This window comes from Saccopteryx leptura, chromosome 3, assembly GCF_036850995.1.
Source record: "Saccopteryx leptura isolate mSacLep1 chromosome 3, mSacLep1_pri_phased_curated, whole genome shotgun sequence".
NCBI lineage: Eukaryota > Metazoa > Chordata > Mammalia > Chiroptera > Emballonuridae > Saccopteryx > Saccopteryx leptura.
The window spans coordinates 211252465-211267249 of record NC_089505.1 but is presented as its reverse complement, the minus strand read 5'-3'; the positions used below and the strand labels follow the sequence as shown (position 1 = coordinate 211267249).

Here is a 14785-nt window from a genome sequence, read left to right as displayed (position 1 = left end):
CTTGCCTATCCAGAATAAATTCGACTTGTTCATGGTGTATGATTTTTTTCATATATTGTTAGATCTGGTTTGCTAATATTTTGTTGAGGATTTTAGCATCTATATTCATCAGGGATATTGGCCTATAATTTTCTTTCTTTGTGTTGTCTTTGCCTGGTTTTGGAATGAGGATAATGCTTGCCTCATAAAATGAGTTTAGAATTCTTCCCTTCTCTTGAATTTTTTGAAATAGCTTGAGAAGGATAGGAGTTAGTTCTTCTTTGAATATTTGGTAGAATTCACTTGTGAAGCCATCTGGCCCAGGACTTATCTTTGTTGTGAGTTTTTTGATAACTGTTTTGATCTCATTTGTTGTAATTGGTCAGTTTAGGTTTTCTAATTCTTCCAGATTGATTTTTGGAAGATTGTATGTTTCAAAGAATTTGTTCATTTCATCTAGGTTGTCTAGTTTTTTGGTGTACAGTTCTTCATAGTATTTTCTTACAATATTTTGTATTTCTGTTGTGTCAGTTATTTCTCCACTCTCATTTCTAATTTTATTTATTTGAGTCCTCTCTCTTTTTTTCTTGGTGAGTCTAGTTAAAGGTTCATTGATCTTGTTTACCTTTTCAAAGAACCAGCTCCTGGTTTCATTGATCCGCTGCATTGTTTCTTTAGCCTCTATGTCATTTATTTCTGCTCTGATCTTGATTATTTCCTTCCTTCTACTTTACTTGTTCTTTTTCTAGTTCTTTTATTATTATTTTTTTAATTTTTAAATTTTTATATTTTATTTATTTTTGTTTATTTTTTACAGAGACAGAGAGTGAGTCAGAGAGAGGGATAGACAGGGACAGGCAGACAGAAATGAAGAGAGATGAGAAGCATCAATCATTAGGGGTTTTTTTTGTTTTGTTTTTTGTATTTTTCTGAAGCTGGAAACGGGGAGAGACAGTCAGACAGACTCCCGCATGCGCCCAACTGGGATCCACCCAGCATGCCCACCAGGGGCGACGCTCTGCCCACCAGGGGTCGATGCTCTGCCCCTCTGGGGCGTCGCTCTGCCGTGACCAGAGCCACTCTAGCGCCTGGGGTAGAGGCCAAGGAGCCATCCCCAGCGCCCGGGCCATCTTTGCTCCAATGGAACCTTGGCTGCGGGAGGGGAAGAGAGAGACAGCAAGGAAGGAGGGGGGGGGGTGGAGAAGCAAATGGGCGCTTCTCCTATGTGCTCTGGCCGGGAATCGAACCCGGGTCCCCCGCATGCCAGGCTGACGCTCTACCGCTGAGCCAACCAGCCAGGGCCAATCATTAGTTTTTCATTGCGCATTGCAACACCTTAGTTGTTCATTGATTGCTTTCTCATATTTGCCTTGACCACGGGCCTTCAGCAGACCAAGTAACCCCTTGCTGAAGCCAGCGACCTTGGGTCGCTGGTGGGCTTTTACTCATACCAGATGAGCCCACGCTCAAGCTGGTGACCTCAGGGTCTCGAACCTGGGTCCTCTGCATCCTAGTCTAATGCTCTATCCACTGCGCCACTGCCTGGTCAGGTTTTTTTTAGTTCTTTTATATGCAGGGTTAAGTTGTTTATTTGAGCATTTTCTAGCTTCTTAAGGTATGCCTGTCATGCTATGAACTTCCCTTTCAGGACTGCTTTTGCTGTGTCCCATAAATTTTGAGGTGATGTATGCTCATTATCATTCGTTTCTAGGAATTATTTTATTTTTTCTTTGATCTCTTTGTTAACCCATTCATTATTTAATAACATGCTATTTAGTTTCCAAGTGTTTGAGTATTTTTCAGTTTTTCTGTTGTGGTTGATTTCTAGTTTCATGCCATTGTGATCAGAGAAAATGCTTGATATGATTTCAATCTTCTTAAATTTGTTGAGACCACTTTTGTGCCCTAACATGTGGTCTATCCTAGAGAATGTACCATGAGCACTTGAAAAGAATGTATATTTTGCTGCTTTAGGGTGAAAGGTTCTGAAGATATCTATTAAATCCAGTTGATCTAGTATGTCTTTTAAGTTTGTTTCTTTGTTTATTTTCTTTCTTGAGGATCTATCTAGTGATATTAGTGTGGTATTGAAATCTCCTACTATTATAGTATTGCTGTTGATCACGCCCTTTATATCCATCAAACTCTGCTTTATATATTTAGGTGCTCCTATATTAGGTGTATAGATATTTATAATGGTTATATCTTCCTGTTGGATTGCTCCCTTTATCATTATGTAGTGTCCTTCTTTATCTCTTCCTATCGCCTTTGTTTTAAAGTCCATTTTGTCTGATATAAGTATTGCTACCTCAACTTTTATTTCATTTCCATTTGCATGAAATATTTTTTTCCATCCTTTTACCTTCAGTCTATATGCATCTTTTGTTTTAAGGTGTGTCTCTTATAAATTTTTTTTTTTTACAGAGACAGAGAGAGAGAGTCAGATAGATAGAGACAGACAGGAATGGAGAGAGATGAGAAGCATCAATCATTAGTTTTTCATTGAGACACCTTAGTTGTTCATTGATTGCTTTCTCATATGTGCCTTGACCGTGGGCCTTCAGCAGACTGAGTAACCCCTTGCTCGAGCCAGTGACCTTGGGTCCAAGTTGGTGAGCTTTGCTCAAACCAAATGAGCCCGCGCTCAAGCTGGTGTCCTTGGGGTCTTGAACCTGGGTCCTCTGCATCCCAGTCCGAAGCTCTATCCACTGTGCCACTACCTGGTCAGACAAGGTGTGTCTCTTATAGACAGCATATGTAAGGATCCTGTTTTCTTATCCACACAGCTACCCTATGTCTTTTGATTGGATCATTTATTCCATTTATATTTAAGGTTATTATTGATATGTAGTTGTTTATTGCCATTTTAATCTTTAAAGCTGTATTCCTCTTTTGCTATATTCTTTTCCCTCTTTGATCTGTTTACAACAGGCCCCTTAGCATTTCTTGCAGCATTGGTTTGGTTGTAGTGAATTCCTTGAGTTTTTTTTTTTGTCTGGGAAGCTTTTTATTTCTCCTTCAATTTTAAATGATAGCCTTGCTGGATAAAGTAGTCTTGGTTGTAGGTTCTTGTTCTGCATTACTTTGAATATTTCTTGCCATTCACTTCTGGCCTCAAGTGTTTCTGTTGAGAAGTCAGATGCCATCCTTATGGGGGCTCCTTTGTAGGTGATAGTCTTTTTTTCTCTAGCAGCTTTTAATATTTTCTCTTTATCATTTAGCTTTGGTATTTTAATTATGATGTGTCTTGGTGTAGCTTTCTTTGGGTTTCTCTTTAATGAAGTTTTCTGTGCTTCTTGAAAATGTGTGACTTTTTCCTGCCTCAATTTAGGGAAGTTTTCAGCTTTGATTTGATTGCATAAAGTTCCAATCCCTTGTTCTTTCTCTTCTTCTTCAGAAACCCCTATAATGTGGATGTTATTTCTCTTCATGTTGTCACAGAGCTCTCTTAGAGTTTCCTCAGACTTTTTGAGTTTCTTTTCTTTTTTCTGCTCTGCTTCTGTGCCTTCATTTATCTTGTCCTCTAACTCGTTGATTCGATCCTCAGCTTCATTCATCCTGCTTTTAATTCCTTCCATTGTGGTCTTCAATTCTGATATTGTATTTTTCATTTCTGACTGGTTCTCTTTTATTATTTCAATTTCCTTTTTTATATTTGTTATCTCTTTATTTAGGCGTTTGTAATGACCATCTATTGTTGTTCTAAAGCTCTTTGAATATCCTATTTGTTATTTTAAACTCTGCATCCGGTAATTTGGTTATAGCTGACTCATTCAGGTCCTTCTCTGGGGATTTCTCTTGATTCATTCGGGTTGCATTTCTCTGCCTGCCCATTTTGTCTGTGCATAAGAAGGATTTGGCCACCCGAGTCCAATGGGTATTGCCTCTGTGTTCCCTTGGTGTGGTCTGTCTGTAGGCTCACCACCCCCTCTGCCACTGTGTAGGGCCATGATGGGGAACCTTTTTATAAAAACCACCCACTTTTGCAGTGCTGGTCAACCTGGTCCTTCCCGCCCACTAGTGGGCGTTCCAGCTTTCATGGAGGACCAATTGCATCACCATTTAGTTGCTCCGCTACTGCCCACCATGAAAGCTGGAATGCTCACTAGTGGGCGGGAGGGACCAGGTTGACCAGCACTGCAAAAGTGGGCGGTTTTTATGAAAAGGTTCACCATCAGGGGCCTAGGGCATTGGGGTATGGGAGTTGCTGGCACTGGCCTGCTGCAGCTGTTGCTGCAGTTTCCGCTTCTCCTTCACTGGAGGTGTGGGATCACGTGCGGGGCTCTACAAGCCTCAGCCAGTCTGGGCCTTCACCCCGCCCCTGCGGTTAGGTTTGCGCAATGCTCATGGGGCACAAGCCTCAGCACCAAGGGCAGGGGCGAGCATCTTTATTCAGCTGCAGGTTTCCGCCTGTTCTGGGGCTTTTGTCCCGCTGCTGCGGGTGGAGCCGGCTCCCGCGTAGGGCTTAAGCCTTGGCTTGGCAGGTCTGGCGAGGCTGCGCACCCACGGGCCACTGCTCGGTAGCAGATCTCTGCTGGTTCCTGGGCTCCTTCCTTTTCCCCCCAGGTGGGATTGCAGGCGGGCCACAGCCAGCCGTACTGCTTTCGCGTGTCCCTTTCTCCCCTACTGGGCTCGACTGAGCTCACACCAGGCCTCAGGTATGGCGGGCCAGGCTTCTGCCCCTCGAGGACAGAACCACGCTTCCATGCCCTGCTGCCTTCTGCCCTCCAGCAAGCCCTCAGCAGTGTGGGTGGGGGCACTGTGCTCAGACCCTAACACTCCATACTGTAGTCTTGAAAGCTCCCTAGTTCTAAGTGGCTCTGCTCTGAGTGCCATGGGAGAGCTCGTTTGGCTGGTGTCCTGCTTCCCTTTGCTGGTATTGCTGGTTCCAGAGGAAATATTTGCTTCAGATTTGGGGAGTGACTCGTCCCAGAGGTTAGGGTGGCTGTCCCTCAAAGTGTTTCTCCCTGTGCCTCCTAGATTACACTCTCTTCCCATTGCTCGGGTCCTCTCCTCTCTCCCTGTCCCCCGGAGCCCTGGGTGGGTGGTTGTGAGAGAGGTTTTCTGCGCGGTCCCTTTAAGAAGAATCCTGGGTCTGAGAAATCTGTCTTTCTCACAAACCATATCCTGACTTGTTTCCAGCTAAATACTGTCCATATGCCTCTCCTAGGCTCTGGGGCTGCAGACTGGGGCTTTTTTCCTGGGACCAGGACCCTCTCTGCTAAACTGTTACCGCCACGCGAGTCTCTCCTGGCTGCCATTCGCTCCAGGGAGCTGGGCAGCGTTCTCTACATTTCTGCTTTTCCTACCAGTCTCAGTGTGACTTCTCAGTGTTTCTTGGTTGAAGAGTCTGCTTAGTTTAGTCCAAAGTTGGTTTTACCAGATGATGATTCTTAAAATTAAGTTGTAATCCACTTTGGTTCTGGGAGGTGGAAGTTGGTACGTCTGCCTATTCCATCGCCATCTTGCTGTTGTCCCCAGTTTTTATAATTTTAACTTTCACAGCTCCAATTAATTTTGCTGCATAGTGGGAAGTAGTTGTTCATATTCATTTTATTTTTAAACAAATATTCCTTCTCTACCACCTTTACTGAGAAGTCTTTCATTTCATCAGTGAAGAATATTGGTGTATTTATGACAAAAGTCAAATAACGCTACATATGTGGGCATATTTTTGAATCTTTATGATTTTATTTTGATATATTTGTTTAACTACACCAGTACTTAGTTATATAATTACTGTAGCTTTAAAGGGAGCTTTGAAATCAAGTAGAGTAATCCCTCATCTTAATGCTACTTCAAGACTGTCGTTTTCTTAGGTTCATTGTTTTTCTTAAACATTTTATAGCCTATCAATCTCTCCTATACTGCTTACTGTAATACTAATCAGAATGTTGACTGACATCGTAACAAAACTGGGACTTACAATACATGATAAATAGTTCTCTATTTACCTCATCTTCTTGAATTTCTCTCAGCAATAGTTTTAAGGGGTCTTGAATCTCTATTATAAACATATTCTTCTAAAGCATGTCATGATTTTGGGTGTTCTATTGCAATCAGCTGAGTTTCATTTTCTATTAATTGTTAGTAAGGAGAAATGGGCCTTTTCAGATATTTCCACTCATTAATGTACTGGATTGTTTGTCCTTTCCTTTGTAATTATAGTTCTTAATATATTTTGGATGTATTTTAAACTCTAGCAGCTATAATGAGCTATAATTTACATGCAATTAAGTGCATGTAATTAAAGTGTACTATTTAATAAATTTGGTAAATCGTTTCCTGTGTCCCTAACAATTCCTCCTTCATTCTCACCTCAGGACACCATTGATTGACCTTCTCTCACAATAAATTAATTTGCATTTTATAAGGTTTTGTATAAATAGAATCATATAACATACATTATTTTACTTTTTTTTTTATTCAGATAAATTATTTCGATTTACCATGTTGTAGTGTATATATATAAAAAAAAAAATCACTGCTAAAATGAGTAGTGTTCCATGAATTGGATGCACCATAATTTGTTTTCTTCATTCACCTACTGATGAATTTGGATGGTTTTTTGGCATTAAAAATGAATTTTCGTCTGACCAGGCAGTGGCACAGTGGATAGTGTTGAACTGGGTTATGGAGGACCCAGGTTCAAAATTCCAAGGTCGCTGGCTTGAGCACAGGGTAACTGGCTTGAGTGTGGGGTTATAGACATGAATCCATGGTTGCTGGCTTGAGCCCAAAGGTCGCTGGTGGCAAGGCCTTACTGGCTTGAAACCCAAGCTTGCTGGCTTGAGCAAGGGGACACTTGCTCTGTTGTATTCCCCCAGTCAGGGAACATATGAGAAAGCAGTCAATGAACAACTAAGGTGCCCCAACAAAGAATCGATGTTTCTCATCTCTCTCCCTTCCTGTCTGTCTATCTGTCCCTCTCTCTGTCACAAAATAAAATAAAATAAAAATAAATGAAGTTTCTATTGCTTGACCAATGGTGGCACAGTGGACAGAGCGTCGACCTAGGATACTGAGGACTCAGGTTCGAAACCCCAAGATTGCCAGCTTGAGCCCCGGCTCACCAGCTTGAGGCCCTCCTGAATGTATGAGAAGCAATCACTGAACAACAAAAGTGATACAATGAGTTGATGCTTCTCATTTCTCTCCTCACTCTCTTTGTTCCTGTCTCTCTCTCTCTCTCTCTCAAAAAAAAAGTTTCTATCAACATTTATATGGATATAACCTCTTTTCATTTCAGTTGAATGGTAGTCTCATACCATAGACCTAGGTTAAATATTTTTTTAAAAAATTACCAAACTGTTTTCCAAAATAGTGGTACAAAATCACATTCTCATTAGCATGGTATAAGAGTTCCAGTTCTTACACATCCTTGCCAATATTTGGAATGGAGATTTCCTTGAATTTTAGCCATTTTAATTGGTTTGCGATGATTTAAATTTGCATTTTTCTAATGACTAGATGCACAGTATCTTGTCCTGTTCTTAGGTACCTTCCATATATGTCCTTTGCTAAGTGTCATTACACACATTTTACCTATTTGGAAATTGGGTCATTTGTTTTTTTTTTTTTACCCCATTGATTTGAGAGAGGGAGAGAGGGTAAGAGAGACAGAAACATCAACTCATTGTTCCACTCAATTGGGCACTCATTTTGGTTGCTTCTTTTATGTGCCCTAACCAGGGGATCTAACCCATGATCTCAGTGCACCAGAGGGCGCTCTATCAACTGACCCACCCGGCCAGGGCCCATCTTAGTAAGTTTTGAAAGTTCCTTTGCTGTTCAACAAACAAGTCCTGAAATGTTTTCTCCCCAAGTGTTGCTTCCCTTTTCATTTTCTTACCGATGTTGTGAAGAGCAAAAGTGTGTGATTTTGATGAAGGCCAGTTTTTCAGTTTGTTCTTTCACTAATTCCAGGTTTGTGGCACATCTAAGAAATTGCTGTCTGGCTCAAGGTTATGGTTATGAAGATTTCTCTACTATGGCCTGGCCTGAGATAAAGTGTTGACCTAGAATGCTGAGGGCACCAGTTCAAAGCCATGGACTTGCCTGGTCAAGGCACATACACCAAGCAAACAATAACTAAAGTGAAACAACTGAATTGATACTTTTTTAACTTAAAAAATTTTTTGAGAGAGACGGAGATGAGAAGCATCAATTCTTCATTGCAACATCTTAGTTCATTGTTTACTTTCTCATATCTGCCTTGATGGTGGGGTGGGAGGCTCCAGCCCAACCAGTGACTCCTTGCTCAAGCCGGATGAGTCTGGGCTTAAGGTGGCAGGCAGGGCTTTGAACCTGGGTCCTATGTGTCCCAGGCCAATGCTCCATCCACTGCACCACTGTCAGGTCAGGCTATTAGTTAATACTTCTCGCTTCCCCTACCTCTCCTCTCTGTAAAATCAATAAATAAAATCTTAAAAAAGAAAAAGATTTCTCTACTGTTTTCTTCAAAACCTTGTAAGATTTACATTTAGGCCTAAAATCTATTTTGGGTTAATTTTTGTATACAGTGTGAGGTATGGATTTGATATTTTGTATTTATTTTCATATGCATGTAAATGTCATATCTATAGTCATTTATTGAAAAGTTTACAGCCCACCACTTGTTGAAAAATTGTACTTTTTATAATGCTTTGCTTTTGATGTTTGTTAAACAAGTTTTCCATATCAATGTTAATGTATTTTAGACCCAATAGTTTAATTGATCTAATTATCTGTCATTTGCCTCTTTTAATTACTGTAACTTCATAATAGTTCTTCAAATCAGGCAGAGCCTGATCCTGTTCTTTGTTTTACAAACTTTTATTAATTATTTCATTTTGCTGGCTAGGTTCGGTCACTTGCATTTGCATACTAATTTTAGAATCAACTGTTCATGTTTTACTAAAGGTAACTGCTGAGATTTAAGAAAGATTGCATTGATTGCAGAGAACTTTGGGTTGAAGAAAATTTCCTAAAATTGACTGTGGCGATGGTTACTAAAAACCACTGACTCATACAATTTAAATTGGTGTATTATATCTCAATAAAGCTTTTTATAGAAATTAATTACTAATATGTTCAATAACATAGATGAACTTTCAAATAATTACACTGAATAAAAGAGGCCAGACTAAAAAAGAATACATGATTCCCTTTATATATAATGCAAACTAATCTATAGTGACACAAAGGATCAATGGTTGCTTGGGGATATAGAAGCAAGGAAAGACAGGAGGGAGGGACTGGAAAGGGACATGAAAAATTTTTGTGGAGATAAATATATTCATTATCTTGACTGTGGTGATGGGTTCATGGGTATATACATATGTTAAAATTTACCAAATTGTATAAACATGTGCAGTTTATTATATGTCAATTATACCTCAATAGAGATGCATGTCTATGAAAAGCAATATTTCAATAATATTAGGGCTTACAAAAGAAGTTTAGAATTCTGAAAATAAAAAAGAAATTAGGAAGAATTTCTGAGGATGCAGTATCATATCATAATACAATTTAATCAAAGAATTACCAAAGAATCACTTTTCCATTGATCTTCTTGTTATAAAGAAAAGGTGATCTAATGGTGTCTGTTTCAGATGCAGAATCAGAAGCATTTAATTCATCTTCACAGGAGTCGCTCCAGGTTGGCAGTGTATCCACGTCCACAAACTGGGAAGGTGCACCCAAGGGATCCATGTGACGGGAACTTCCGCTTGTCTTTTCCCAAATCCCTCAGCAATTCAATATTCACTGGATACGTTAGCTGAAGAGAAAAGAAACAACTGTTTTAACTGAGAAGCACTGATACTACTCTACTTCTATTACAGCAGGGATCCCCAAACTTTTTACACAGGGGGCCAGTTCACTGTCCCTCAGACCATTGGAGGGCCAGACTATAAAAAAACTATGAACAAATCCCTATGCACACTGCAAAGATCTTATTTTAAAGTAAAAAAAACAAAACGGGAACAAATACAATATTTAAAATAAAGAACAAGTAAATTTAAATCAACCAACTGACCAGTATTTCAATGGGAACTATGCTCCTCTCACTGACCACCAATGAAAGAGGTGCCCCTTCCGGAAGTGTGGCGGAGGCCAGATAAATGGCCTCAGGGGGCCGCATGTGGCCTGTGGGCCGTAGTTTGGGGACCCCTGTATTACAGCAAACAACAGAACTCTGTTAAATGCTCTAAAAGTACACTGTGTTACCTAAATAATACATAAAAATCAATGTTTTAAGGGGTCTTGAATCTCTATTATAAACATATTCTTCTAAGCATGTCATGGTTTTGGGTGTTCAAAGAATTGCTAAATTTTCCTTTCTATTTTTTTCCCGCTTTTCTAAAAGAGGAAGAAAGAGGGATTATTTAAGCACAAATTCTTTTCAGAGAATTGCAGACATTAAAATAATCACATGGGCCACCAGTTCTCCTTTCCAGAAACATAGGACTAGTCACTCAACACTCACTGAGTGTGTGCTATTAAGGGGGAAAGTGCTAGGTTCTGCAAGAGATATAAAGATAAGCAATATGTACAACTTAAGGAGTTCAGTCTAATGATAACATGGAGGATATACTAAGACAAAATGAGAAGCAGGGAGGTTACTTCAATCAAGTAGCAAGACATAATAAAGCTTTGAACTAAGTAGAGAAGGAGACGGAGACAGCATGGATCCAAGAGGCAATATACAAAGAAAGTATGAACAGGATTTGACAATTTATAGGACAATTTAAATGGTACATGAGACACTGATGTGGTAGTAGGTTAGCTGTACAGAAACGTAGAAATCAGAAGAGATTAGTGATAGGAAGACACACAGTGTCAACACTATAGAGAGGTCATGGGAAATTTACCACAAGAAAAGGATACTTAATTTGCCAATAAGTCAGAGAACTGTTTCAGTAAAATGGTAGATAAATTCATTCAATAAATCTTTGTAAATAAGCATCTTTTATGTGTCAGGTATTGTTCTAAACACTGGGGATACACTAGTGAATGGACAGAGCACTTACAGAGCTTATACTTCCTGGAGAAGAGGTGACAAACAGTAAACAAGCAAGCAGGTATCTAACAGAATGACAGGAGAAAATGAGTATCAGGAGAGAAAAGGTGATAATCTGAGTAGAGACCTAAATTAAGTGAGACAGGAAGGCATATGAAGCTAGAGAGTATTTATTTCAGGCTTGCTGCTTTCTCATCCCTGCTAGCAACTTCACCCTGCACATCAAGGTCATGCAAGTTGGCACGAGCTTTGAAATGCATGAACCAACCCCTACTAGCCACAAACTCTTCACTCCCTTCCCCCTTTTCACTTTTTATTGCCTCAAACAGTCATTTAGCCTTGTCCTGAATCAACAGTAGACTAACTGGTACATGCCGCTGGTGCTGGTCTTAAGCCACAGAAATAGCAATCTTTCTGTCTCAATCATTATGCCGTTCCACTGTTGAGTAATCCCAGTTGATTTCATAGGGGCTGATCCCTTTACATGCTCTAGGATACGGTCTTTATCCTTCATAATTGTTGCTGCAGTGGAGAGGTTAAGGCCCAGCATGTGGCTGATGGTCACTGCTGATTTTCCTTTTTCTGATCTCTTTACAATGTCTAATTTCACTTCATAGTGATGGCTTTCCTCTTCTTCGAAGCACTACAATCTGAAGGCTCTGATTTTCGTTTAGGAGCCATGATAAAAGCCAAAAAGTAGTCAAACAAAGCAATACAAACAGAACACTTACACTTTTAACAATCCAAAATGGCATAGGTAAGAGATACTCTGGGTGGCAACTCCCTCTCTCATATCCACATTACTGCATATTCTTCTGCAGCGTGTAACCAAACTACTATAGTTAGCCCATGTAGTCCATAGGTACGATGCAAACTGCATAAGGGAAAAAAACTCACATCTCAATTTTTTTTGTTTTTATGGGAATGAGTGTAGTAAACCCGATATATCATATGTTGAAACTGCTATAACCCGAGGACCCCCTGTATGTGCAGAAATGGGAAGATTTAACTAGAAGAGGTATCAATTTAAGGTGGTCAAAATATAGCTCTTTTGATGCTTAAATCAATTTTTGATGCAAAATTAGAAAGAGCTGGCTCTAAAAATAAACAGAATGAATGGGGAGCTTATCTTGACTGGATATTAGAGGCTTCTAGAAGGAGCACAGGTAAATTGCACTCAGAATAGAAAACCAGAAAAATTGGTTTCATGCAGAAGGGAACTGGCTATTGTATACATTCCTTGGACTAGAACAGAATTAAGGAATCTAAAGATTTTCCCAACTTTTTCTAGAAACCTGATGAGTTCACAAAGAAATTTAATTTAACTAGTAAAATATGTGATCCTGGCTATTCTGACCTATTCCAATTAATATACCTACTGGTTTCTGGGAGCAAACCAAGAGAATTACTAAATAGGGTCTCCTGGGAAACTCCTATAGAGGAGTCTGTTTTTAATGCAGAAAGCCAGGTCATCTTAAGGATTATAGAAAACTGAACAGGATTTAGAAAGAGAAAAGAAACAGAAGCAAGCACAGGGTGGCTCCAACGACTATCAGTTAGTGTTTCCCCTTTCTCTTTACTAATCATTTAGGATAAATTGAAATGACCATAAAAGGGAAGCTATTAAGGCTTGTGTAAATACTGGGGCTACTTTATTATTTACTTCCATGAGAACCTCAGAGTTCTCATGGGTTTACAGGGATACTCCTTCCCTTTAAGAGGCAGCTGCCCTCTACCTACTAGGCCTCTTAAAGGAACAGGGCCACAAGGAATGTGAAAGACAGCAACAGGTCATTAAGCCAATCACTAAAAACAAGAGCTGTAGGAAGACTTTTCTGTCCCAGGTGATGGAGGTACTAGGCACCCCTATACAGATACAATGGGTTGAAGGGGAACTCTAGTAACACTAGTTAAGGAAGGGCATCAAGCAGGGACACCTTGCTTGAGACACGCTTCTTGTGGAGTAAGTCCAGCTAAGCAGTGCACAGCCACCACTGTGACCATTAGTAAGTATTCCTCCAGAGCACAGGTAGCACTCTATATCCTGGGTAGCATCCAGATGGCAGGGTAGCCCTGTGGAGTGGAGTCCTCCGACCTGAGCAGAGCTTAGTCTATCCTCCTTGTGACTGGCCATCAAAGTGACTGTTGTTAAGTCTATCCTTAGAGCACAGAGTATGGAACTACCACACCCTGGGTAGTTCCCTGGTGATAGAGTACCTGCCTTATTATACAACAGGATAGCCCCAAACAGCTCAGAGACTAGCAGTTACATCTCTGTCTGCTCAGTACTTACTGTACTGAGCTATCTCTCTGTAGATGGGGAACCAGTCCACAGTGCATACACACACTGGGAAAATCTGACCCTGAATCTCTCAAGAAAAAGGCTAACCTTTTGCTGGCGTGCTCCAGGGAGAAAGAGCACAGTGGATCCTCCATCCTAAGGGCTTTTTCAAGGTGGATACTTAGGGGAGGTTCCAAGAAAAGAGTCAATAGAACATTCATAAGCTCTCCAGGGGTGTCCTTTCAGGTGGTCATTTGTCAATGTAGCTTTAGGTAAAAGTCTAATTTCTAGGCTGGCTGCAGATATCTTGTTCAATAACAGAAAGCTGAGACTTATTTCTTTTGTATAGCTTATAAATTAGCTTTAATTTCCCAAAGTTACAGACACCAGGGCTCATTTCTGCAGCCCAAGAATAAAAGCGGACAGAACTGCAAGAGAGAAAAGCTCATCTCCACCTGGTGACAGACCACCGCCTCAATTACCGAGCAAGGAGGAGTCAGCTCTGGTCACTTGCCACTCAAGCGGCCAGGCGGCGGAAACACAGAGCCAGACCAGTGTCACTCCAGGGACCGCGGGGATCCACACAACTCGGCATCCTGGGGTCAGCGCCGACCCACCCGACTCGAACTGCTCTCGGTTCGTGGGACGCCCGGTCCATCCCGCGGCAACAGACTCCGCTCTGGGACTACAACCGGCAGGGCTCTCGCCGCCCTAGTTCACCTGCACCCCAGGGCCCGTCCCCCCAACCCCCAGCACCACGGCCGCTGTGCCGGGTCTGCCCACCCTCTCTGTCTCTTCCCCAGAATACGCCGTCCCCGACAGCGCCTCGGGCGACAGGAACCCGACCGCCAGCTAGGGAAGACGCGGCAGACTCATTCTCGCAGAGACCCGACAGAACCGACCCTCCGCCCGCACACCCCGCCGGGACCGAGTCCCGGGCGCCTCCCGCCGCGCCCCCGGCCCGCTCCGCCCCCATCCCTCCTGGCCTTCGGCCAGAGTCTTACAGCGCTCCGGCGGTCCCATCCATGCGGCAGGCGGGCCCGGTTAAGCTCCTCGTAGAAAGCGGCGAAGCGGCATCCTCGGACAGCCCCCGGGATAAAGCGAGTCAAAGTCCCAGGAAGCCGGCGCGATCAGCTGCAAGAGCTCTGAGCAGCGAAACATCGACTTCCGTTCGGGGCCGGCGCTCACCAATCAGAGCCTGGTTTTTACGTCATTTCCGCCTCGGAGGCCCTGGGAACGTCGGGCGGAAGAGGATCCTGGAGCCGACCCGGAAGGGGTGGGTCCGGTGGGCGGGTTCCAGCGGCCAGAAACCTCGTGGAGGCCGAGGTGAGTGAGAACCTTAAATTCTAGGCACCCGAAGGCTTTTCTCCTCGATTTGGTTTTGGCTGGTCCTGGCTGAGGCCTTCGTGGTGCCAGCAGCAGACCAGGCGAGGGGCACTTGTTTGTGGTCGGTCGCTGGGGTGGATTGATTGTCTAAGATGATTGTGCCCAAATATAGACTAATGTTAAGTGTTCTGAGCACA

The 14785-nt window shown here is 42.0% G+C and overlaps 1 long non-coding RNA gene across 1 annotated transcript; it reads right to left on the bottom strand.

Moving 5' to 3' along the window:
* Positions 1-9472: 9472 nt before the first annotated feature.
* LOC136397792 (uncharacterized) lies at positions 9473-14429 on the bottom strand. The gene is made up of 2 exons (XR_010749922.1): positions 14267-14429; positions 9473-9739 (listed from the first exon to the last, which is right to left on the bottom strand). It is a non-coding gene; the product is annotated as an uncharacterized lncRNA (long non-coding RNA).
* Positions 14430-14785: the final 356 nt, after the last annotated feature.